The 27,923-nt window shown below is 38.2% G+C and overlaps 1 pseudogene; it reads right to left on the bottom strand.

Moving 5' to 3' along the window:
- Positions 1–182: 182 nt before the first annotated feature.
- LOC129348194 (GRB2-associated-binding protein 1-like) lies at positions 183–27,887 on the bottom strand (annotated as a pseudogene).
- Positions 27,888–27,923: the final 36 nt, after the last annotated feature.

Below are 27,923 nucleotides of genomic sequence, written 5' to 3'. Positions count from 1 at the left end.
TTCTTTCTGTTTACCTGCCCTGCATGTTGTTGTTTGGAGTTGGTCACCATGACAACAACATCCATAGGTGAGACTGTGTGAAAACATCCAGGGAGGAGGGAAACTTTGCACCGTTTTCACCTCGTCTTTGCTCTTATTTCATGAAAGAATGAAAATGCAGTAGCAGAGATCAGAGTGAAGCGTTGTGTTATTTTGTCGTGTTTATTTTGTTGTTTATTCTATTTTCATCACATTAGTGAACAGATTTCGTCCATCCTGTGGACAGATCAGATTTGTGTGGAGAATTCTTCAGATTCTCTGATTTATTGATCATTAGATTCATCCTGATTCTTTTCTGTTTCAGCAGGAATCACAGCATTCAGGTCAAACTAGATTTCTACGTGTCTGAGACTTAGACAGACTTTATTAATCCCCAGAGGGAAATTCGGTTCTGAATTCTGTCTTCCAAACATATAAATCATTCCAGCATCAACTGATTCTTTCTGTGCAGGAGGAATGAAGATAATAAATCTTTATTTTAACCCGAGACTCTTTCCTGTGACACGTGTTTGAGTTAGTCATCAGATTCTGAGTTTAAATCAGCAGCAACATGTTTTTACTGAAGGGTTTAGAAGCTGCTACTGATTAACAGCTCAATAAATCAACAATGAATTGTCAGAACAATGTCAGTTTACTGACTTCAACCTCAGATTTTTTTAAATTTGTGGGATGTAATGACATGAAAAAGAGTTTATAATCAATGATTTTGACCGTTTTTACCGTATTTCCTGTGAATTTAATAATTTGAACCTGATATTTGTGTCATTTTTGACTAAGATAACTAATATTTGTGGGAATTTGACTGATTTAAGTCAATATTTCTGTGAATTTAATTCAATATCTCTGTGAATTTATTTACTTTAACTGAATATTTCTGTGAATTTTATTAAATATTTATGTGAAGCTAATAATTTTGACTCAATATTTCTGTAAATTTAATTATCTGAATATTTCTGAGAATTTAATGAAATATTTATGAATTAATAACTTTAACTCAATATTTCTGTGAATTGAATTAAATATTTGTCAATTTAATTACTTAGTAGTTCTGTGAATTAAATTATTTTAACTCAAAATTTATGTGAATTTTAAATCCTCTAAGTCAATATTTCTCTGAATTTAACTCAACATTTACGCAAATTTTATTATTTTAACTCAACATTACTCAACATTACTGTAAAGTTATGTTTACTGTAAATTTAATAATTTCAACTCAATAATTCTGTGAATTTAATTACTTCAACTTAATATTTCCATGGAACATAAATATATAAATATTGTAATATTTCTTTAATCTTTATTTTCCCTAATGAAAATGTTTTTAAATGATTTTAAATCAGTAGCAGCTCATAAACCCGTCATTCTAAGTCTGTGGCTGAAGTAATGTCAGAAGTAATCTATTACTTCCTCCAGACAGAGTACTGAGGGTGTCCTAACTGTGTGGCTGAAGTAATGTCAGAAGTAATCTATTACTTCCTCCAGACAGAGTACTGAGGGTGTCCTAACTGTGTGGCTGAAGTAATGTCAGAAGTAATCTATTACTTCCTTCAGACAGAGTACTGAGGGTGTCCTAACTGTGTGGCTGAAGTAATGTCAGAAGTAATCTATTACTTCCTCCAGACAGAGTACTGAGGGTGTCCTAACTGTGTGGCTGAAGTAATGTCAGAAGTAATCTATTACTTCCTTCAGACAGAGTACTGAGGGTGTTCTAACTGTGTGGCTGAAGTAATGTCAGAAGTAATCTATTACTTCCTCCAGACAGAGTACTGAGGGTGTTCTAACTGTGTGGCTGAAGTAATGTCAGAAGTAATCTATTACTTCCTCCAGACAGAGTACTGAGGGTGTCCTAACTGTGTGGCTGAAGTAATGTCAGAAGTAATCTATTACTTCCTCCAGACAGAGTACTGAGGGTGTTCTAACTGTGTGGCTGAAGTAATGTCAGAAGTAATCTATTACTTCCTCCAGACAGAGTACTGAGGGTGTCCTAACTGTGTGGCTGAAGTAATGTCAGAAGTAATCTATTACTTCCTCCAGACAGAGTACTGAGGGTGTCCTAACTCTTGTCCTTCTCCGTGGACATCCTCCCATCATGCCAGGCTTCCCTGGTGTTCCTCAGAGCTTTGGTCCGTTTGGGATCCACCACCACGTAGTCTACACGTGCACGCTCGCCTCGTGCACGCTCGCCTCGTGCACGCTCCTCGCCGGCTCCGGACGAGTCGCTGCCGCCGACTCCGCCTTCAGCTGTGCAGCGTTTCTGTTCACACATAGAAGTTTTTATACTCAGAACTCACAAACAACTCACTGGAAAACATTTAAATGTTTAAAAAAAGGCAGAAATTACTCCAAAAAACTGTAAAAGCAGAAAGAATCCTCACATTTATGATTATTTTACATCTGAATAAAAAAATAGTTTATACTCAGCGAATACGGTTAAAAATTATATATTCTTTTTACTATTTTTGCATCATTCTGGACAAATTTTAAGGAATTTTGAACGTTTGATGCATTTTCAACACATTTGAAGCAAATTTTCAAGTTTTGTGCTTCATTTTGTACAGGTTTTAGTCATTTTCAATTATTTTTTAGTCATTTTGAATAAATTTAAAGTAATTTTGAACAGATTTGAATAATTTTGAGGACGTCTCTGCTGAATTTGGGAGATTTGGAGTCATTTTAAATGATTTTTTACATCATTCTGGACAGATCTTAAATCATTTTTGAGCAATTATTATATATTTCAACATTGTTTTGTGTCATTTTGAACAAGTTTTAATCATTCTGGGCAAATTTTGACTCATTTAGGACAAGTTTCAAGTAAAATTTCACTTATTTTTGTGTCATTTGTTACAGGTTGTAGTCATTTTAGAAAAGCTTGAATCATTTTTCATATTAATATAATTTTGTAGAGGTTTGGAGTAATTGTGGACTAAACTTGTAAACTAGCGCCCTCTAGTGGCCAAACTCCCTGCAGACAGGATGATCATTGTATTGAAGATAATTGCAGCAACAGAAGCATGTAAAACCTGTCGTTCAGTGTTGGTCTGTGGTTCTGAGCTGCTACCTGTCTGCTGGGTGCTGATCGGCTCGTATGCAGGTCCAGGTCCAGGTACTCCACCTGTTTGTCTCCTCTGGCTCGCCGTAGCAACGGGCTGCTGACTCCGCCCTCTGAGGCCCGGTGCAGCATCAGCCTCAGAGACTGGAGGGTTCAGATGGAAAGAAGATTATTTAAAAATCATTCACGGATCACAAATCAACAAGTGTTGCCTCGTCTTTCCTCACTAGAATTAATTATTCCGACGTAAAGCTGCAATAATCTGCATTTAGTGGCTCAAATATGCTTCATAAACCATCAGAGTTGAAAGAAAATGAACTGAATTCAATCAAATATCGAACACTGAAACTCTAAATGTGATTCTAACTTTAGTATCCAATGTTCAGGTCATCATTAAGGCTTCAAATTAGAGGATTATTGAGATTACTATTATTTGTTTGCATCAAAAATCAAAGAAATCTCATTAAACTTAAGCTAAACTTCAGTATCTTCTAAACTTTTTGATGCTCTGGTACACGGGGAAAAAACTGTGGATCAAAAAGGACATTTAAGAAAAAAATTAAAGTAAAAATGCATCTTGAAAGAGCATTTCTTATTTCAGTGACAGAAGTGTTGCACAAATATTATATAAATACTGACCAAATGGCCAAAAATGAATCCCTCACAACTGTGTTATTTGGTCAGATACGTCTGTTTTTGTTTTTTTTTACAGTTCTAAAATGTTATTAAAGCATTATTATAACATCTAATTCATTCATTCCTGATCGTTATAGACTCACACTAAAAGATTAAAACCTTACAGAGACATTTTTGCTTTCAGAAAATTTGCATTTTTTCCATGAAAATTAATAAGAATGAACTAAAATCTTATTAAACTTTGATAAATGAAGCTCATTCATTGTTATAGCTTCAAACTACAAGATAAAAATCTTGAAAAAATGAAATTTTTGCTCTCTAAAATGAGATATTACTATATAAAGATGCTATAAATCGTGTTTTTTTTGCATTAAAATCAATAAGAATGAACTATAATCTTGTTAAACTTTGATAAATGAAGCTCGTTCATAGTTACAGCTTCAAACTATAAGATTAAAACCTTGAAAAAAATGCCATTTTTGCTTTCTAAAATGAGATATTACTGTATAAAGCTGCTAGAATTAGCATTTTTGGTCTAGAAACCAGTGAAAACTCAAAGAAAACAAACTCAAATTAAGCTGAACTTCAGTATTTTATGCTCTAATTCTATTTTTAAAGAAACAAAGCAGAAGTAAAACAGAAATAAAGGATAGAATTAAACGAAGGTAAATGAAAGTGTGTTTTTTTGTGCTTTTTTTTTACCGACTCGCCGGCACTGAAGCTGAGGTTGGAGGTTGTCATGGCGACGTAGCTGTCGTCGGGGTCGTCGGAGTCGGAAGAAGGGGAGGAGCTCTGAGCCGAGGTCGGACAGACGGACCGACGGCTGGACGGACTGACAGATAAATAAATCACAATAAATCATTTATTCTTCAAGTAAAACCTTCAAACGTTCTGCTGGAACCTGATCAGACGATCAGTAAATCAGTGATTATCAGTTAATCAACCGATGGAAGATTAATTAAATGATTTAAGTCACTTTTTGAACTGTTTACAGTCGTCTTTTGGAAATTTCTCTCTTCGCACTGTGAAGTTTTGCAGTTTTTTAATGCTGCTTTTAGTTCTTCTAAATGAAAAATAATAAAGTCTAATTCTCAAACTCAAATCAATAATATTAAATACAATCAACACCAGCTTTAATATCTAATACTTGATCATTTCTAAGGCTTCAAATGACAAGATTAAAACCTTAAAGTGACATTTTTATTCTCTAAAAGAGGAATATTGGAAAGTACAGCTTCTATACATCACATTATTTGCATAAAAACTGGTAAAAACGATCTAAAATCTAATTAAACTTTAGTATCTGATGTTTGTTTATCTTCACTGCTGAGATTTATTGGCCTTTCCGCAAAGTAAAAACTCAAATAAAAGAGCTGCACAGTGCAGATTTTTTTTAATATGTGAAAAAAACATGAAAAATGATCCCAAATTCACATTTTAAAGCTTCAGACTATGAGATTAAAACGTTCGAGTGACATTTTTGCTCCCTGAAAGAGGAAAATTTCAGCCTGTGAATTGAAACGTTTGCTGAAAAGTCTGTGAAAATAATTTGAAATGAAGTTAAACTTATGTATTACTATAATCTAAAGCTTCTTCATTGTTGCAAACTTTAAACTACATGATTGAAACCTTACAAAAGTGACATTTTTGCAAAATATAGCTGCTTAAATTGGACTTCTTGCATCAGAAATGAACAAAAACAAACTCAAATCAAGCTAAACTTTAGTATCTGATGCTTGTCTATCTCAACTAGAAAATAAAAATATAAGAATTTCACATTTTTTCTCCCTACAGAGTGATAATAAAACTTAAGGAGTGATGTTTTATATAAATATAAATAATAGTTAGAAGCTGCAGTTCTCCTCCACGACCACCAGGTGGCAGAACAGCTTCAGTTCTTGCTTCCTCTAACTGTGTTTAAACATTAAATCTGGAATATTTGTGCATTAAAGCTCAACATGCTGACACACTTACTCTCGTGTGAAGGTTCGAGTGACAGGTGAGCGAACAGGAGGCGGGACTTCCTGCCAGTCCTGGGTGACTGGGCTGATGTCCAGAGGAGCTGGTTTCACTGGGAGACAACAGACGTTTACACTCATGATCGCCTCCACAGAGTCCACAAAGGTTTAAAGGGAAGAGAAAGTAGCAGAGCTGCTTGTTTTTCACATTTTAGGACCAACAAACTAAATCTGTCAGTCTTCAGGGTGAAGGATTTTAGTGGAAAAAGAACAGCAGACACGCCTTGTTCTGATATTTTAATGTTCCATGAAGTGAGTTTATCAAATAATCAGGTTTATTTCAGTCGACTCACTGTCAGGTTATGTTGAGCTTCACAACAGATTAGTAATTAGTCATTTTTGAGTCATGTTAGAGAAGTTTTTGGTCTTTTTAGACAAGAATTGAGTCATTTTGGACAAATTTGGTTGAGGGAAAACTTAAAATAATTTTCCAATATAAAGACTCCTCTTCACTTGAATCATTTTAAAGAACTTTTTGAGAATTTTCAGTATTTTTTGAGTCATTTTTGAGATTTTTTTTGGTCATTTTGGACAAGAATTGAATGATTCTTAAGAATTTTTGTCGTGTTACACAAATTTTGAATACTTTTGGAAAAATCTGGACTAAAGTTTAGTCAGCTTGGACAGATTTGGGGTAATTTTGGACACATTTTAAGTCACTTTGGAGAAGTTTGAGTCTTTGTAGACAGTGCATTGTGGGTAAACTTTCCAGGCTCATATCAGCATGTGTGATAGGTGGTTGGTCAGAACAAGTTCTAGACAATGAAAGGAACATTTTTACACACAGAAGATACCAGGATCATCTCATAGACATGATTCACTCTCAGTAAATTTCTAAAATATTTATATCTTTTACAGATTATTTTCCTGTTGTAACGATAATACATCCCATAATATTGATGCTCAAAGTTGGTTATAGAGAAAATGAACAAAAAACCAGATATAGTCTTTAGACCGTGACACCTGGAGTGGATGTTAAACTGATCTTTTGATGTGTTTTTCCTCCTAAAATGTCATGTGTCTATCTGCTGGACTGATGAAGTTCTGAGGCTCATTTCTGAGCCTCAGAACTTCATCTGTGATAAATCTGGACCCACCTCTATGGACTTTAAGGACCTGAAACTCTGAAAATATTCCTAGTCTGAAGGTAAAACTTTGCTTCATTAAATAAAGTTCCTGTAGATAAAGAATCAGCTGATTCTGAGGAGGTCAGGGGGAACTTTGAACAGATTTTTTATGACTGTATTAGGTATAGATGGAGTTAAAATGTCCTTAAAGGACTTTAGATGTGACTCTTGTTGTTTCTTGTTTTATGAGAACAGACACACACGGTGGAAAACAAACTGGTGAGGCTGATTTTGTGTGAAACTAAAAGCTCTTCAGTGGAAGTAAAATCTGAGCGTTGCAGAAACACCTGACCATGAACATTATTCATGTTTTATTGATATTTAATGTACCTATAAGCTGCTGTGTGTGTCTGAGTGCTGTCAGTTTGTTGACCTGCTAGAGCACATAAATAATTCAACCTAACAGGAACCTGGACTGAGAAGAAGGAACTATTTCAGGAACAGAAACATGCAGGTACGTGGATTTACTCTAGTTTAACTGTGGATGTGGTTTTCTTGTCTTTAAACCAGAGACTTGCTGTGATTATTTACTGTACTGAGGAGCGTCTTCAGAAATGTATTATTGTGATTTATGATTGGTTTCTACCATCATCATCTGCTGAAGTGACGTATTTCATTCAGTTGCTACAGTTTCTCCACACATAACCTGTAAATTCAGTTTTTTGATATAAATATGCAAAAGATGATGTTTTCTGATCAATAAAAATATCTCAAACTGGTGTTTTTATTACATTGACTGTATATTTAGTACATATCAGCTTGAAATATGGTGAAGTTTTGGACCAGAAGTGTCTTCACCTTAAAACAAATTTAAAAAATAAATGTGATTTATCTTCTGCAGAGGGAACTGTGCATTCTGTGTTCTATATCTGAATAATAAAAACACTAATTCTCTCCTTTCTTTAGCGTTAACTATGACTCTGATGCTGCAGAAACCAGATTGAACATGTTTCCAGGTGTGTTTTTTTCTAAAATGAGTATTTCTGCTAGTCAGCTTCCTAAATGTGAATGTAAAGTCCAAAAAAATAACTAAAACTGAGCCTGTTTGTCTCAGAAAAGGAGGATTTTTATTTTGTGATTAAATATTTTCACCCAAACTGCTCTTTCATCCACCCCTGCTGCTCTGTTTGCTGACAGATTTTAAAGCTGCTTTGATGTGAATAACCTGATATATTTCACTAAAATAATTTAACCGAAGGTCTGCTTTTATTTTTAAAGATTACTGTGTCAAACCATCATCTAGAAAAGACTAAAAATGTATCATCTGTCATTTCAGTAGTGGTTTGTACCTCTTGTTTTGGGCTCAGCTGCAGTCTGAAAGTCGCTTCGTTCCACCGTCTGGTTCACACAAACTCCTGCAGACACAAAAAAAACCCCAACAACTGAACACACAGAAGCTCATTTATGATCTCTGTGGATAAATATCCTCAATTAATCACTGACTGCTGATAAAAAAGGTCAGTTTAGATGAACTCTGAGAAGCTTCCTGGAACTAATGCTTCTCTGATAACGTCAGTGAGATAATGACCTCTGCGCTGGGGCTTCAGGTTGCGGAGGATCGGTGGCGGCGTGGCGTCCGTCACGGTGTTCCTGCGGAGTGGGGGGGTCAGCGGGGGGTTCCTGAAGCCCATGTGGGCGGGTGGAGGCACCTGTCGGCCCAGAGAGGCCAGGTCACCTGCAGCAGAGGGCAGGTGAGGGCTGAGCGGCGTCATGGGGACGTAGTTCCCGTCATGGAGGTGGGTGGAGTCAGAGAGAGGAGCTGGAGGCAACCTGAAGTAAACAGACGGAAGAATCATTAGAATTAATTAGAAATAATTACAGGAAGTCCTCGGTTTACGATGTACAGCGTTTCGTTGTTACGTCAGAACTGGTTACTGGAACTAGTTAATGAGTGGAGCGGATGAATCCATCGTCTTTCAGCGCTATCAGACAGCTTTGTTTCCATTCTCTGGTTGTACTCCACCTTGGATTGTGCTACATTCACTAACTTTTTGTCCTTCATTATGACTCCCAGCGTAAGTCAGACTCTTCTGATGCTTGGAAGAAAAGGAAAGCCGTCTCCATGGAAGTGAAATTAGATAGAATAAAACTCTGAGAACAGGACTAAACATTGAACTGATTGATATTGTGATGAACACAATGGCTTTGTTTACATTTTCGCTGGAGTTCCAACTTACAGTGAAAATTGACTTATGTGGCACCGTAGGAACGGAACTCCGACGTAAGTTGAGGACCCCCTGTATAATTAAAGAACTACAGACAACATCCAACATGGAAACGCTGTAAACTGATGCTGGATCAGTTAGTATTACGGCTATTCACATGTTAAATAATGTCTCTGTGGTTTTATGTTTTGCTAATTAAATCCAAGAGAAGATTTGAGCACAAAAACGACATATTTGAAAAGACATAAGCAGAACATATTTGCTTGGTTACTTGGTAAAATTTTTGTCCAAAATGTGTCTATATGTACCAAAACCTGAACAGTATGACGACAGAATAGCTGAAAATTACTCAAAATTTGTCCAAAATTGCATCATATTATTCTAAAACTATAATATCTTGTCAACACTGTCTTCATTTCTTCTCTTCATTATTCTGTAATTGAACTCCAAGCAGCAGTTTCTGCCTCGTTTTTCTTCGCTGTGGTTCATTTTTCTCTGCAATGTAAAGTCCTCTATGGAAACAGATGAAGAAGGAGAGAGAACTCAGAAATGTCGTCCATCGGTATGACACAGAATGATGGAAATCAGAACGTAAAATTGATTGAGTTCAAGTATCTCAGGATCTTGTTCATGAGGGGAAAATGGAGGATTGGTGCAGCGTCAGCCGTAATGAAGGTGTTGTACTGAACCGTCGTGGTGAAGAAGGAGCTGAACCTCAAGGAGAAGATCTCAGTTTACCATCCATCTACGTTCCAACCCTCAACTATGGTCATGAGATCTGGGTAGTGACCCAAACAATGAGATCATGGATACAAGCGGCTGAAATGAGCTTCCTCCGTAGGGTTTCTGGGCTCAGCCTTAGAGATAAGGGGAGAAGCTCAGACATCCAGAGGGAGCTCAGAGTAGAGCTGCTGATCCTTCACCTCTAAAGGAACCAGCTGAGGAGGTTTGGACATCTGATTCAGATCCTCCAGGGAGACTTCCTTTGGAGGTTTTCTGAACACGTCCTCCTGGGAGGAGACCCCGGGGTAGACCCAGAACCCTCTGGAGGGATTATATATCTCATCTGGCCTGGGAACGCCTCGGGATCCTCCAGGAAGAGCTGGAAAGTGTTGCTGGGAGGAGGAACGTCTGGAATGATCTGCTTCATCTGCTGCCTCCATGACCCGACCCCGGATAAGAGGAAGAAGAAGATGGATGGATGGATGGATGGATGGATGATGGAAGAAGATGGAAGAAGATGGATGGATGGATGGATGATGGAAGAAGATGGAAGAAGATGGATGGATGGATGGATGGATGATGGAAGAAGATGGAAGAAGATGGATGGATGGATGGATGGATGGATGGATGGATGGATGATTGATGGATGGACTGTTCGATCTTTACATTCTATTCTAAATTATTTTTATACCTCACTGTGCCTCATTGTATATTTGTAGTGTAATGTGCTGCTGGATATCTTGATTTCCTTCAGGATTAATAAAGTACATTTTGATTTGATCTGATTTGATCTTCTAGCTGCGAGGAGACAGTGCTAATCACCAATCCACTGTGCAGCCTCTACTTTAATACCAGCAGTAATAAAATCACTTCTACAGTGCTGTTTGGTTTTGTTGTCAGATCTTAAATGTCTGTAATGTCATCTGAGTATTAGCTGTAATGAAAACAGAACTTTTCCTGTGGCGTGTGAACTGACCTTGGAGCGACTGGCGGCTCGGTGGTGGCGGCGCTCATGGGAACGTAGTTTTCATCCACATCGTCATCTTCAGAGCAGACGCTGCCCAGAGGCACCATACCTTTATTAATCTGGGGGCGGAAATGATGGAGAGATGAAGCAAACCACACGTTGTGTTTGTTATTCTTCACGTTTAAGAGTCTGAACTCACAAAGTAGCTGCTGAAGCTCTCGCTGAACTCAAACATGCTCGCTCTGTCGGACAGAGACCGAGGAATGGAGGAGGAATCACAACCTGGAACACAAACACAAAACATCATCAGTGTTTTCAGTCTGCAGACACTAATGTGGTGTTTGTGCTCTCAGCTAAAGTGTGAAACTGCTGCCTTTTGCTGCTTTCTGGATTCAGTGAATCTGTAGAAGCTGTGAGAAGCTGCATCGATACTATAAACTATCAGAGTTTTAAACCTGAAACTTTGGATCAGATCTGAGCTCTGCAGTTAAGAAGCTTTATTGTACAGAACTGGCAGCGTTTTGAGGGATTATGTGGTCACAGCAGGAACAGGTTGTGCCTGGTTCCACTACAGTTTGATTGGCTTTAGTTCATTAATAAGACGAGAACTTTGACCCACAGCAGAACAAAGAGTTCATTCAGCTCCTGATTCAAGTTTGGTTGGTCAGAAATAAACCGTTTTCTGATGTTTGTTCATTAGTCAGACTCAGCTGCTCAGTGAACATGAAGGTGGATGTTTCCTCCACCAACATCTGCTGGGGATCATTATAATATAAAATGGATCAAATCTGAAAGAAGTTCCCCCTGAACTTCTCAGTATCAGCTGGTTCTGTTGTGATATGGATGTATGAGAATGCTGTTTCTCAGCAGAACGAATCGTGTCCAGAAGACGATCCAGGTATCAAATGTGTGTAAAAATGTTCCTTTCATTGTCTAGAACTTGTTCTGACCAACCACCTATCACACGTGCTGATATGAGCCTGGAAAGTTTACCCACAATGCACTGTCTAAAAAGACTAAAACTTCACCAAGTAACGCAAGATTTGTCCAAAATGACCCAAAACCTGTCCAAGCTGACTAAACTTTGGTTCAAAACGTGTCTAACATGACAAAATGTTGCAAAAAATGACTCCAGCTTTGTCCAAAATGATTCAGTTCTTGTCCAGAATGACAAAAAACATCTCTAAAATGACTAAAAATGTATCCAAAATGATCAAAAAGTTCTATAAAATGACTCAAGTGAAGAGGAGTCTTCAAGAAAATGTACATATTGGAAAGTTATTGTAAGTTTTCCCTCAACTAAATTTGTCCAAAATGACCCAATTCTTGTCTAAAAACACAAAAACTTCTATAAAGTGACTCAAGACTTGTCCAAAATGACCCAAAACCTGTCCAATCTGACTAGACTTTTGTACAAATGTGTCCAAAGTTACTCAAAATTTGTCCAACATGGTAAAAACTTCTCAAAAAATTACTCTGAATTTGTCTGAAATGATTCAGTTCTTGTCCAGAAAAACATGTCTAACATGACAAAAATGATTAAAAATGTGTCCAAAATGGTCAAAAAGTTCTTTAAAATGACTCAAATGAAGAGGAGTCTTCAAGAAAATGTACATATTGGAAAATTATCCCTTTCCCCTCAACCACATCTGTTCAAAATGACCCAATTCTTGTTGAAAAGAGAAAAATTCTTTAAAGTGACTCAAAAATTGTCCAAAATGTCTCAAAACCAGAGAAAATGCTGATGCTGAAACTGATCTGGTGTCAGTTTTTAACAGAACTCAGATGTGTTTTTCATCCTAAAGTCTCATGATTCTATCTGCTGGACTGATGAAGTTCTGAGGCTCAGAAATGATGGAAAAAGTCCATTTTTAGTGGACTTTTTCCATCATTTATGAACCTCATCTCTTCATCAGAGTGAAATCTGGACCCACATCTGTGTACTTGAAGGAACTATAACTCTGAAAATATTCACAGTACGAAGGTAAAACTTTGCTTCATTAAATATAATATGGTTATTTAGGGTGTTTCATGTCAGGTGGGAGAGTCTGACTGTTTTTAAATTGGTTTAAATGAAGGTAAATAAGGTGTATTTCCTGCTCTGAGCTCACCTGTCTGCAGGCGTCCAGGTGTGGTGATGGTGTTGCTCCTCGGCAGGTATCCTCCTCCCTCCTCCTCCCTCCTCTCCGGCTCTGAGCTGGTCCGGGGCAGCGTGGTCGGCCTCGTGCCCACCGAGGAGCCCTCTCCCTGGGCTGCCATGGCGGGGGGCTTGGGTGGGCGAGGAGGAGGAGCCGGAGTGGAGGCGTGGAGCTCTGCTGGGGTCAGAGAGTCCACACTGGGGGTGGAGGACGGGCGGCGAGGGGGGCGGCGGCTGGGGGGTGGAGGCCGGACGGGGGATCTGGTACCCACTAGGGGTGAGGGAGGGGTGAGGCGTGGCGTCATCGCCCAGGGGGATGGCTACGGGTCGCAGGTGGAAGTCCAGAGAGTGCTTCCTGGGGTGGGGAGATGGGTGGCAGCGAGGCCTGGCCCGTCGGTGGGGGTCTGACGTCACACCGGCGTCCAGGGATTGGCTGAAGGGGCTCGTCGCAGCGGCAACCGTCCAGGGGGCGGTCCTGAAGCCAGAGGAGGGAGGAGGCGGGAGGCTGTTGGGTAGGAGCGAGGGCGAGGAGGAAGAGGAGGAGGAGGAAGAGGCAGCAGGAGGGTAGAGGCCGTCGCTGTAGTCGGTCTCCAGAGACGTGGATGAACCTAAAGGAGGCCTGAGGACAGACAGACGGACGGACGCAGAGTTTAGAGAGTGAAGAAAATTCACTCAGAATTGTCTCTCAAGTCAAAGCAAATGTTTTACAAAGAATCAACCTGAACAGAACACAGTTAGACAATAAAAAGAAACAGTTTAGCTTTAATGCAGTCACAGTCCTATCATCAGTTCTTTCCACTTTCAATCGGCTGCTCCCAAAATCAGCTTGTTGTATTTTCATGGCCAGAGCTAATCATGGAAGTTTACTGAGTGCATTGGGTTCTATGAGTTCACAGTCACACAGTAGTTTATAATCATACAGAACATTTAATCATAACATTATTATAATTTTATAACAAAGAGTTTAAAGAGACAGAAACTAAAACAGGGTCTGAGTTTGAAGTTTGTCTGCATCAGTTTAGACAGAATTCAGGAAGTATGATGCTGATAGTGTCCAAAGTTACTTATTACTCTGCCAAGGAACCAAGCACAGTTATGCGATGGCTGCCACTGGTCTGTCTGTCTGTCTGTTAGCAACATTACTCATCAACAGACTAACAGATGTGGATGAAATTTTCAGAGAAGGTCAGAAATGACACAAAAACCAAGTGATTAGATTTTGGCAGTGATGCAGCTTATAGTCTGGATCCACGGATTTGTTAAATATTTCTGTATCATTGCCAGATAGCAGCATGGTGTCACTGTAACCATGACAACCAGTGAAAACTACATCAGCTGATTGTGATGCTACTACAAATCCACCTCTGAGGACTTATCAGGACTTATCCATCAGAAATGATCCAAGAAACAACTGATTAAATTGTGGGGGTGTTTCTGAGTCCTATCAATTCCCGCCGCCTGCTACATATTTAGGTCACGTGATTCGGTATCTGTACATAACGTGACTCCAGAATGTTGAAATCTGCCTCTAAAACTCCACAAACTGAACAGTAAATCTCTGAGCTTGGTTTAGAATCTCTGGCTATTTCAGATTTTAATAGTATAAACCTGGTAAATTCATCTTTTCCATCCTGGTTGAGGCCAAAGTGAAGCTTCAGAGCTACACTAGCTGCAGGTTCAGACGTGCTGGATGGAAGCAGCAGGATTACTGGTTTATCTGGGATCACACCCACATGGTTCCACAAGGGTTGACTTTGCAAAACTTCACGGGACGCTTCATGAGAACACAATAGATCCTCCTCTGCTGCAAAGACTTCATCAGTCCAGCAGGTTTCGGTTGCAACTTGTGACTCAAAGCATGAAGAAACCAGAGCGGGAAAAAGCAACAAGAGCTCATTGTTTCATTAAAAGCTATTTTTGACCAAACTGCACCCAGCAGCTGTTTGCCTCCACGAACAGAGAAGAAACCTTTAATTTTTGGCTCAATCTGTGTCACTTTAAAGATCAGTTTTCTCCACCGTCCACAACTTTGTGTTAATTTGGGAACATTCAGGGAAAATCAGCCTCACATGTTGTTTAATTTCTACATGAAGACAACATTTAAGCAGTTTGCAACTTTGCACATAAAATACCAACACATAGACCTCTATGAACACCAGGTTCTGTTTCCTACCATCAACATTTAGTCTAAATATCTAAAAACAGGAACCTTGGCTCGGCTCAACAGTTGGTGAAATGTCAACCAAAGACTGGATTTTAGTAGAAATATGGATCCATCCATTTATAGACACTTATAGGAACTTTCTGGGGAAACAAAATTACTGTTCTTTGAACATTTTGTGCATTTTTCCATTTTCAAGGGCCAATGACTATTCATTTCAGTCATTTTTTGACAATGTTTTACTCATTTTGAACAAATTTCAAGTTTTTGTGCTGACAAATATTGAGTCATTTTGCAAATTTTTTACTAGTTTTGGACAAGTTTCTTGTCAAACTATCTAAACACTGGAACTTTGTCTTGTCAAACTTTCCACACATCAGATTCTACAGATGTTAGAGCCTCAATAGTTGGTGAAATATGGACCAAAGACTGGATTTCAGTAGAAATATGGATCCATCCATTTATAGGTCTTGCCAGAGAGGACAGATGGTTTGAGAGAGGGGTAAAAGAAGCCATTCATGTCAAACTAGAACGGCCATCTTTGAACAGAGGAGGGGGCCTCAGACACCCACTTACAACGCCGTTCTTAGAGCCCTCCCAAGGAGGTGCAGCCATCATTCCCACCTGCAGTCAGGTGACCCCCAACCACCCTCCTAGAGGGCTGGGAGGGGTAACGACCGCCCATCAAAGGCTAACGACTCACATTAACACCTAACAAGTCTATTGGTTTCGGGTCTTTGTCCACTTGTTTTTGCCACCACCCTCCTTGTGGATAAATATCTGGTACTCCCCACCAGGCTTTCAGAACTGAAGAAGCCTCTTGGATGAGAGGTGAAACGTTTTCGACTCACACGAGGTTAGTCTAGTTGCCATAACTTATGCTTGCTTGAGACTTATCATGACCTGGATGACTGAGAACATCCACAGATTCATCCATTTATAGACACTTACAGGAACTTTCTGGGGACACATTACCACCATGATTGAACATTTTGTGCTTCTTTCTACATTCAGTCTGTGCCGTCACCACATTTCATGCCTGTGGGAGTTTTATTTTTGGAGATACTGAACCCTGAAAACAGCTTCACAGGTTGTTTTGAGGGTAAAAATATCAAAACTTCCAGCTCTGAAAATATGAAATCATCTAAATTCAGATCAAAGTGTGTATTTGTGAGTTCACCTGATGTGACTCTGGCAGTGAGACAACCACAGGTAATCGTCCTCCGAGCTGCCGTCGTTATCCAGGTGTCGCACGCTCACCGGGTCGTACGGCGGCGGGACCGAGCCCGTTACCGTGGCGATGGAGGCGGTGCCACCGGTTGGGGTCGTAGATGGGATGGAGGCGGGAGTTCTGTCTGGAACTGAAAGGTGAGTTCATTGGTCGAGTGTTTTACATTTAGAAAAAGATGCAGCAATAAAGACTGAAGTTTCTAAAATGTTGACCGTCAGGCAAACATCAGGTCAGAGGGATTGTGGGTATTGGAGTGTTTGTGAATCAATGTAAAGCTGGATCTGTGGAGTTGTTTTTATGACGGGTGTTTAGTCTCCACAGTGAGCTCTATGAAGTCTGTCAGATGTGAAGACTTCAGGCTTAAAACTACATAAACATCTGTGGGTGTAAAGTCAGGACGAGGTGCATTGTGGGTAATGTAGGCTTTGACAAGGTAGACAAATGTTGGAACATAGAATATGGTTCTACTGCAGTGATTTTATTACAAAAAAAACAACTTCTTTTCATTATTCTGATATTATTTACACAGAAGTCCTTTTATTAGGAACACTAAGACAGTTTAAAGCATTTTAATACAATAGTTCTGCCACTTATTTTACATTTATGAAGCCAAAAATGTCCAGTTAGTGTCGAATATTCTTCAAACTGTGCAAAATTTATGGTTAAGCTTTTAAATATATTTGAATTATTTAAACACATCTTAAATTCCCATTTTGTATTATTGTACCCTAGTTTGTCTTTAAGGCAAAAATAAGCTCACCGGGTGTGTTTAATTCACTCTAAATATGAAAACATGTTGGTAAATGTGCATCAGGCCACTTATTTCTAATATCAATACAGAAATACAGAAATCCACTCATTTCACCATAAATCCATCACTTACATTTACAATATGAGCGGATTTTTCACATGATGGAACCTTAAAACATCTGCGAGGCAACCAAAAAAAAAGTTGAAATGACGGGAAAGCTGGTCTAGATATTTACTGATATTTCATGACATATTTCAGCGTCTCTGTCCGTCTTCTCTCCTCCTACCAGGTTTCACACTGACTCAGCTTCATCCCACACATCTCCCTGATTTAATGCACAACATGATGCATCTAAACTGAAACACAAACCGCCCTTCTCAAAACCAGAATCACAAATATTAACCTGAACACTGTGAGGACAATCAGGCAGCAGTGTGAGCTTTTATGGACTTAATTTGCTTCTTATTTGTTTGTCCTGCTGCATTAGAACTTCCATCATCATCACCATCACTACTTGAAAAACACAATTTCCTCAATTCTGATCATTTTCTGATCATTTCCTGATGTTTAAGATATTTATAATCTCTAATTCTGTTCAGACAGACAGCCTTTAGTCAGAATCTGCCAGTGTTTGAAAGAAATGCTATCTTTAAAAAAATCACCAAAATGACATAATTTATCAGGCAGAAATGTTATGATTTTATCACTCAAAACTGCAATATTTCATCAAAATCCATTTTTCCGCTTGTCTTATTTAAAAATTAACTAAAAAATACATCATTAATTTTAACCAGCTTCTGTGAAAAACAAAAAATTCTGCCCTAAAAGGCAGAACCATGAAGCTGTTAGTAACTCAGCTGTGACCAACAGTCAGGTGAGGAAAATTCAGAGTTTTCAGGTTGAACTGCAGGCAGTGTTTCCACAGAGCAGAGAGGAAACCAAATAAACACGTAAATATTTAAATATCCATAAGATATTTAAATATCCTTTTTCATAGTTGTTCTGATTTTAGATTTAAGTTTAAGTTTATTTATTTCTAAGTGGTTATGACTTTATATTACTGTAAAAATGAGCCCAAAGTGAGGAATGATGAGCCACAGTGAAGAAAATTGAGCCCACAGTGAGTTTAATATAAGCAATAGTGAAGAAAACTGAGCCCACAGTCAGAAAAAATTATCCCACTGAGTTAAAATTAACCCACACAGTTCCAACATGTATTTAAATTCAGACTCAGCAGAAGATGAGACGTTCTTACTGGTTCCGTCGTCGGTGGGGTTGAAGCCACAGAGCAGGCAGATGGACGTCACCCAGCGGTTCATGTCCTCCTCGGACTCGGCCACCAGGTACCAGGTCCTCTCCTCCGTCCTCAGGTCGAACACGAAGCTGCTCTCCAGCTCCTTCTTGGTGAAGGACAGACCAGCGTCCACCTGAAGGAGTTCATCAGCCTTTATCTACTCTCATACGGACACATCTACAGACTGCAGACAACATGAAGACCATCCTGTCAAACAGCCCACACTGTATATTAGTGGACTAGGCCAGATTTACTAGAGAATATCATTAGCTTTCCATAAATTTATAGATATAACTGAAATATATATGAACAAAACAACGTAAGAGGTGCAAACAATGGAAGAAACACAGCTTCTTTTCAATACAAGGATTTAAAAAGGACCATTAGGATAAAGTTAAAACAAGAAGACAACACACGGAAAAGTACAATGTCAGTATTAGTCAAGTCAAAAGAAGTCGCTGCTTTTTTCCTATATTTATGTGGTGGATTTAAACAACAACCATAGAAATAAGACTGCCGTACAGAAGTTTAAATATTAATAAAAGGACTCTAGAGTGTAACGCAGTTAAATATTCAGGTAAAATATTGCATAAAATATGAATCTACCTGAACAAATGAAATACACAAAAGGTATACAATGTTTTATTAAATACTAATTTATCAGAATAATTTAAATATTTCAGAGAAGATTCTACAGTTTTATATAAATGACTAATTTACTCTATTTAATTAAATATTAAGGTTAAAACCCAACAATATGATGGAGTTATCCAAGATAGTATATAAGACTATTTTTAATGACTAATTAATATAATATTCATTATGTAAATTAACCTGATTAAACTAAACATTATAGGAAAGACGCCCACATTATTATATGGAATACAGATTAACCTGAGATTAAACATTCAAGTTAAATCCTATAATATCAGGGTTCATGTTATTGTCCAGGATAAGTATTTCTGACTTATCAGAATTTACCTCATATCCACTTATTAAGCTGAATTCTTGTGTTCAGAACATTAGTCAGAACTGTTTTATACAACAGTCTGATCCAAAACCAAATCTCTTCATTACTTCAAACATGTATTCCCATTCAGTTCTATCCAACGCCTTTCCAGCGTCCATGGAAACAACGGCGCCCGATGTTTTACTAGTATTAAGGTCATGAATAATATGGAGGAGGCGTTTACTGTTGTGGTCAGAGTTTGACCCTCTGATAAATCCCCATGTGATCCACATCCAGTATCTTGGAAAGTATTTTGTTCTCCACATTAAGAAGGCTGATGGGTCTATAGGAGGCACACAGCTCTGGATTTCTGTTCTTCTTTGCCATTAATGTTATATTAGCTCTGTACATAGATTCAGGGAGCCTAGACTTCTAAAATGATCTATTAAAAACCCTTAACAGAAGATTGTTCATTTTCTCCTACATCACCTTAAAAAAACTCAACTGGGAAGCCATCGTGTCTGGGACATTTCCCTGACTGAAGTGTGGAAATAGCTTTGTCTAGTTCTAATATGGAGATAGGGGATTCCAGAAGGTCAGATTGATCCTCTGATAATTGTAGAAAACACAAGTTATCTAAAAGCCAGCTGTCCTAAGTCTCTCCATATCAACCTCACTACTGTACAATCTTTTAAAGTTCTCATTAATTTGTTTGTTCTCATCCAGTACAGTTGATATATAGGACCTGAGAGGAGCATTCCTTGCTTGTCGTGCTAAAAGGCAATTTGGTTTGTTGGCGGATTCCAAAAAATGTAGTTTGGTAAATAAAATATCCTTTCCTGCCTTCCATGTTACCAGATTATATAATGCTGTTCTAGCAGATTTTAGTTCAATAAGAACTCCATCAAATTTTGTTGTGTGATAGGTTTCCTCTCATCGTTTTATTCTATTTTCTATTTCTAGTTGTTTCACAGCTCACTCTTTTTTCATTTGCCTTATATATAATCATATCCCTCATATAGGCTTCAGAAGTATCCCACACAGTTCTAGGGTCAGCTTCATTTTTATCAGTAATTTATAAACAGAAATCTAACATAACTGCTCAAGGGTTTTCTAACCATCAATGAGCCTTTCAACACCATTAGCTAACACAATGTAGTATTAGAACACAGGAGTGATGGTTGCTGGAAATGTTCCTCTGTACCCCTATGGAGATATTCCATTAAAAATCAGCCGTTTCCAGCTACAATAGTCATTTACCACATTAACAATGTCTACACTGGATTTATCATTCATTTAATGTTATCTTCATAGAAAAAAAACTGCTTTTCTTTAAAAAAATAAGGACATTTCTAAGTGACCCCAAGCTTTTGAATGCTAGTGTATATAATTTACAATACTGTGTATAATATAAATGATTATATGCCCAACATATGACGTATAATTAACACGTCTTTCTGCTCATCAGTAAAGGAATACATGAGTTTTTCAATGACAGCATGAAGTCATGACACCATGAGGCTCTCTGACAGTCAGGTGTGTGCAGGGTCACCTGTTCACACAGGTTCAGGTTGATGGTTCTGATTGGCCGCCTGGACTGCTGGTTCTTGTAGTACTGCAGGACGTCCGGTTCTCCGCTGAGCCGACCGCTTCGCAGCACGAACCAACGCCTCTTCCAGGCCTGAGACAGACACGGGTAGATGACAAGAACTTTAAGGGGTTTCAGATTCATTTTAACAACAAGATAGAAGTTAAAGAGCGACACAAACTAGCAGCTCTCAGCCGTTTAAACCATTCAGCTGCTGCTGTGGACTTTAGTCTTCCTTTATGGGTTATTGACTGCAGGTCAGTTCATGTCATGTTCCTCTGTCTCATGTTCTCAGTTTTACAGTCCAGTGAACAGGAATGCTAAAACACACACATGCAGCCAAGTGCTGAATGTTTGACAGTATCCTGCAGCATCCTGTGCCGAGCATTCTGGGTAAATATCCATGATCCACGAGGACACCTCATACTTCAGACATGACTCACCATCTGTGTGTGCTGTTAGTGTGTAGGTCGAGTGTGAGAGGGACACGTCATGATCATCTGAAGGTGTGAAGAAGCTTCTACTCTGATACCAGTGAACTCAAACTGTTTGTCCACATGAGGATCTGTCGGTTTGAAGGAGACTTTTCCTTCATAACTACGTTAATCTGTGACTGTGTTTGAGTTTCCAGCACTCTGACATGCATCTGTTCTGGTCCCAGCTGAACACAACCTCTGCATGGTGTGATCGGAGTGGTTAAAAACCATTTCCCTTCTTTCCAAACTCAGACAGGACGAGGAAGGAGCTGCTCAGGAAATGCCGCTCTGGGATGTTTGTTCTGTCGTCTTCAGTCTGCTGCCGGACCAAAACAGCAGAGAACGTATTCCTCTGCACCTTCTAATTAAAGGAACAGTTTCACCAGCTATTTATAATCCAGCACTGACTCTGTGTACAGTACAGTCCTTCCTCTGCATGAAACATTCAAACACAAGGAATCTTAGCAGACAGCAAAACCCTAAGGGAAAAGAAACAGGTCAATTCCTATCTGAACTAAACTGAACAATATATGAGAAATATCAGTCAAGTCCTTTGTAAATGTAGAAATAACTTGTTCCGCAGATTAAAAGTGACATTCTTAAATAAAGGTAATATATGTGTGTTTGTATGTATTATACTATATACGCAGTTAGCTCGGTTGGCTAGTCTGGATAGGATTCATTTCTTAATGTTGAACAGCTCATTAAATATTTTGATCAAGTGTCAAATGTAATCATTTTAATTTTGCTCTTCAACCTCAACAGACTGCATATTAGCAGGCAAATGGTAGTTCCTCAGTTAGATTGCTTATTTAGCTGTGAACGAGCTAACTGAACAAGCTAATTTTCCTAATAAGTATGATTGCTAGGTATATGTTACAAACATTCAAGTCAATAATGTTGACCAGCTTTTTAAACATTTTAATCAAGTGTCAGATCGTATTTGTCGAATGCAATTTAACCAGTTTTGCTCCTAAACCTAAACAGGTTGTATATTAGCAAGCGACCATTATTACCTTTAGCTAATTACACCAGTTAGCTAGTTCATACAAGATAATTAGCTAGGTCAGCTAGCTAACCATTACAGCTGTTAGCTCATTCAATTAGCCATATAGCAGTAATACAAGGTAATTAGCTACACCAGCTAGTTAACAGTTACAGCTAGTTGACCCCGCTAATTACCTTTAGCTAGTTACCTGCTAGCTAGTTCAGTTAGCCTTGTAACAGTAATACAAGGTTACAGCTAGTTGACCCAGTTAATTAACTTTAGCTAATTACACCTGGTAGCTAGTTCGGTTAGCTATTTAACAGCCTCAAAGTTTGGGAGTCATTTACAAATGCAACACTTAACCCTTACATTTAGCTCATTGGTTAGCTAGCAGCTAACCCTGCTAGTTAGCTTGTTCAGGTAGTTTGTTATTTAACATGTAGAACTATTAGCTGTTACAGTTTACCTGGCTGTCAACAGGTGTAAATACTTAATAACAACCAGCCTCGAGAAATATTAGTCTTCAATATATTCTACATATATTAGAGTCTTTAAAACCATTATTTAATTTAACATAGTTTTAGATGTTCTAATTAAACACTACTTTAACCAGGTTCAGATCAATATTTTATGAATAGACACTTGTTTTCCTGTCACATAACATTATTACATGGATTACATGGACTCTTCATTGTCCTGTGTTGCGTGTTTATTATGTCCTCGGTGGTTTTATTGTGTTTCCTTGAGTTTTTATGTCGCCTCATTTCCTCCTGTGGGACAATAAACATCTGAACTGAACTCCCTGAAAATTACGAACTGTTTGTGCGCAAACAGAGTTGATTTGTTGTCTCCATAAAACTAGAAGCCTCAGCACACACACAAAATGATTAAAGCTTTCTGAGATGATGAAATTAGTGGACTGAGGACAAACTGTTTTCTCATGATCACTAAACGTTCTTGTGTCCCTCAAAGAAAACACAGAATCCCAAAATCGGATAACAAGATCAGTCGATTTATGTGAGGAAAACTAGAAATGAATCATTTATGATCCTGTCTGAGGTCACTGCCAGCTCCAGTCAATAACAGAATCAATGTACGGTCTCAATAAGAAGATAAACTACATTAATTACAGTATGTTTAGCTGCTGTGTTCTGATGTTTCCACAGTAAATTCTCATTTGGTGCCTTTTCCTCCATGTTTTCCTCTCTGAGCTGCCCAACAGTAATAAAGAAAACCTGTTTTCCTGCTTCATGCTTCTCTCCTGCCGTCGTTTCCTCCCTGACCTCTGACCTCGGCAGGACGAGGCCACAATGGATCTAAAATAAGGTTTCCTCGTCCTGCCTCCAGATTTAACAGCAGACCTGAACAACAAGCTTCCTGCTGTTCCTCAGCTGCTCTTCTGTTAGTCCTCATCTTCTCGTAGCATCTTGTGCTTCAGACTGCAGACATATGACCTTAAACACCTTCACTGTAGAAATAAACTGCATTTACTCATAAATATCCATTAGAACCGAGAAACGTCAAAAATAAAGCCAACTAGACTTTATTTTGAATTATATGTGGATGTATTTCTGGTTTATTGTTATTGTAAAACTAGTGTTGTGGTGAGAACTCTTAGTTTTCTGTAAGTTCTACAGCTGAACGCATTTAAACTGTTTATAATAATAATAAACTGTTTAAATTATTACATTAATACTGTAGAAATACAGAAAGGTTTTGGAAGCGACGAGCATTTTACTGTAAACTTTATCTCCCACAACATCTTCTCCACCATCTCCAACTTCATTTCTGTATCTCATCCTTCATCTCCTCCATAATCTTCTTCTTCATCTCCTCCATCACCTTCCTCTCCTCCATCTTATCCTTCTCTATCTCCTGCATCAGCTCCTCCTTCTCCTTAATCTCCTCCTTCATCTCCTCCATCGTCTCTTCCTTGATCATCGCCTCCTTCATCTCCTCCCTCATCTTCTCCTCTATCTCCTCCTCCTTCATCTCTCCCACCTTCTCCTCCTTTATCATTTTCTCCATCATCTTCTCCTCCTCCATCTCATCCTTTCTGTATCTCCTCATCTCTTCCTCCATCCCATCTATCGCCTCCTTTTTCTCCTCATCTCCTCTCCTCCATCATCTCCTCAATCATCTCTTCCTTCATCTGCTCAGTCACCTTCATTGCCTCCTCCTCCATCTCATCCTTCTCTATCTCCTCTTTAATCTCTTCCTCCTCCATCTCCTACTTCAACTTCTCCATTATCTCTTCCTCCATCTTGTCCTTCTCCTCCTCCAACATCTCCTCCTTCTTCATGTCCTCCTTCATCATCTTCTCCTCCATCTCCTCCTCTATCTCTTCTTCATCTCCTCCATCTTCTCCTTCTCCTCCTTCATCTCCTCAATCACCTTCATTGCTTCCTCCATCTCATCCTTCTCCATCTCCTCCTCTTCTATTGTCTCTTTAATCTCCTCAATCTCCTACTTCAACCTCTCCTCCATCTCCTCCTCCTTCTCCTTCTCTTTCTCCTCCTAGATCTCCTCCTCCATTATCTTTTCCTCCTCCATCTCCTCCTCCTTCTCCTCTGAGCAGCAGCAGCTGATAGTGATTAGTTTGTTACATAACAGCAGCTTTCAGCAGAGCAGGGAGCGTTAGAGGAGGAACGTTCTCCCAACGCTCAGCAGAAACATGAACACACCCTCTGTGTGTGTGTGTGTGTGTGTGTGTGTGTGTGTGTGTGTGTGTGTGTGTGTGTGTGTTTACCCCTCAGTGTGTTGACAGTGGACACACAGCTGTGCAGCAGTGTGTGTCTGTGTACACACTGGCTTGTGTATACCATCATAGAGTCTCAGCAATAATATCCTCACTGACAGCTTTACCTCCTTTACTGTACACTGTAAAAACATTATGTAAAAAATATTCTGTAATAAAATATTCTACAAAAAACATTTTGCAAAAAATATTCTATAAAAAATTCTGCATAAAATATGTAAAATTATTCTATAAAAACCACTCGACAAAAAACGTGTAAAAATATTCTATAAAGGATTTTCTACAAAAAATATTCTGCCAAAAATATTTTGTCAAAAATATTCTATAAAAAACATTCTGTAAAAACACATTCTGCAAAAAAAAAACATTCTGTAAAAGATATTCTATAAAACACGTTCTGCAAAAAATACTTTGTAAAAAATATTCTGTAAAAACATCTGTAAAGAATATTCTGTAAAAACATATTCTGGAAAAGAAAATACTTTTAAAAATCTATTTTAAAAATTCTGTATTTCACAGTTAAACAGTAAAAGAACAAATTGCTTTTTGATGTGTACATTAACACATGTATATAATATTTGCTAAGTTTTATTGGTTATCTATAATTCAACAAAACAGAGAGATTAAATTAGAAAATTAATTAGAATCTATTAGAAAATGAATACTTTTTACAGTGCACTACTTTATTTCTAACTGAGGAATAAAGAACAAAAGCAGATTATCTTGGTTCCATCTTATAAACGCTCCCTGCTGGGAGGACCTGGAGTCCAGAGGGATTGTGGGTAATGAAGTCCTGCTAACTAAAACCTTCATTCTGTTTATTTCCAGTGTTTCTGTCGGATCTGGTTCCTGTGACCAAGCAGCAGACTGTTTGTTCTGACCCACTTATTCTCTTTACTTTCACTCTCAGAAACAGATTTATCCTCTGGGAAAGGACAGAAAACGACAATGGAGGAGGAGGAAGAAGGAGTGCATAAATGAAAGAGACAAACGAAGGAAAGAAAAGGAAAGTGTGGAGGCAGAGATGAGATTAGCTCCAGTCAGCAGCCAGGAATCCCAGATATGTGCTCTGTGTGTGTTTAAGCTGCTTCGTCACTGCAAACCCAGCAGCTCCGGGAGGATTTAGAGCTCCGATCTGCTGCACACTTTATCAAAAAACAACTCCAGACTGCTCCAAGTTTCCACTGCAGCAGGTTTCAGGGTTCTGTCTGCTACTAAATGTTTCTGAGAAGGTCAGCAAACCACCGACTCTGTTCCTCCAATCAGCAATAAAACAGAACAACTACTGACTCCAAGAAATGCAGAAAAAACATTTAGAAATGAAACTACAGATCAGTTTTCTCAGTCATTACCTGAAAGATTTAAAACATCTCATTTACTGACTAAGACATTTAACAGTATTTTCAGGAATTGTTGACGTAATAATGTTGTATTAACTTAATATTTTGTGTGATTTCAACTGAAATTTGCAGGTTTTGTTTACAAGATTAAAATTTTTTGTAGTTCAAATACACAATTTAAAATAAAAAATGTCAATTTATAAGCCTGCATTTATCATTAATGAAGTAAATGACACAAAAATTCCTTTTAAATAAGGTGAAAATCTAATACTTTTTAAATAATCAACATAAAAACTTGTATTTCTGTTGCCAATCATGAAATAACTAAAAATCCCTTTGATTTTAGAGGAAATGTTTAGTTTTTTTGATATAATTCCATAAGAATTTGTCTGAACTCTAAAAAAATTGATGCAAACTATTAATTTGTTTTATTTCTGTTGAGCTCAAACATGATTTTTAGATTATAAAAAGTCATTCAAGGACCTTTCTTCCAACACAAACATAGTTTTAATGAGTTGTGTTGACACAATAATGTTGCATCAATTTAATATTTTGTGTGATTTAAATTCTAATTTTCTGATTTTGTTTTCAAGATTTTATTTTTTTTAGTTCAAATACACAGTTTAAAATAAAAAAGTGCTAATTGTCAACTTAAAAATTTGCGTTTGTCATTAATGAATCAACCTAAAAACTGGTGTTTCTGCTGCCAAACATTAAATAATTAAAAATCCCTTTGATTCTAGAGGGAATGTTTAGAGTTTTATTTTCGTTTTTTTTAAATTTTTTTTAATATAATTTCATTAGAATTTGTCTGAACTCTAAAAAATTGATGCAAACTGTTAATTTGTTTTATTTTTGCTGAGCTCAAACATGATTTTTCAGAGTGTAAAAAGGAATTTATGGACCTTTTCCCATCACAAACATATTTTTAATGAGTTGTGCTGACATCAACTTAATATTTTATGTGATTTAAACTGAAATCTCTGCATTAGCTGACTTTAAACTAAACTCATGTTCATGAAACTGACTTGACAACTTAATTTTTCTTCACTTTGAGTTCAGGATTTGCAGTTAATTAACAAATCTTTGGATGAAAGAGGAAAATCGTACTCCTTCGACCTACAAAATGTCATCAGAAGTTGTCAAACTGCTGCTTTATAATTCAGATTTTATGACATTATTTAAGGTAAAACACTCACGTATCGCCTCAGCTTCTTCTCTGGAGGTGACTTTCTCAGCCAGCCTTCACACACCACGTCCCCTGCTGCACTCATCCTCACAATCAATCAATCGATCGATCAGTTGATCAGCTGTGGGGCAGGTAATCCTCCAATCAGTATCCCCCAGACTCGACCAATCAAGTGTCGAACGGGTCGGTTTAAATGGATCTGTGATCTCCGAATGGATCCGGTGATTCCAGTGTGCCATGGAGGAGTCACACCTCCTCCTGCTTCCCAGCAGTCACTCCTCTCTCTGAGTCTGGAGATAACGGAGCACAAAGCCCTGGACATTCCTTCCCTCCT

The sequence above is a fragment of the Amphiprion ocellaris genome, chromosome 23 (assembly GCF_022539595.1).
Source record: "Amphiprion ocellaris isolate individual 3 ecotype Okinawa chromosome 23, ASM2253959v1, whole genome shotgun sequence".
NCBI classification, from domain to species: Eukaryota; Metazoa; Chordata; class Actinopteri; family Pomacentridae; genus Amphiprion; species Amphiprion ocellaris.
The sequence above is the reverse complement of the archived record's forward strand: the minus strand, read 5'-3'. Positions and strand labels throughout refer to the sequence as shown.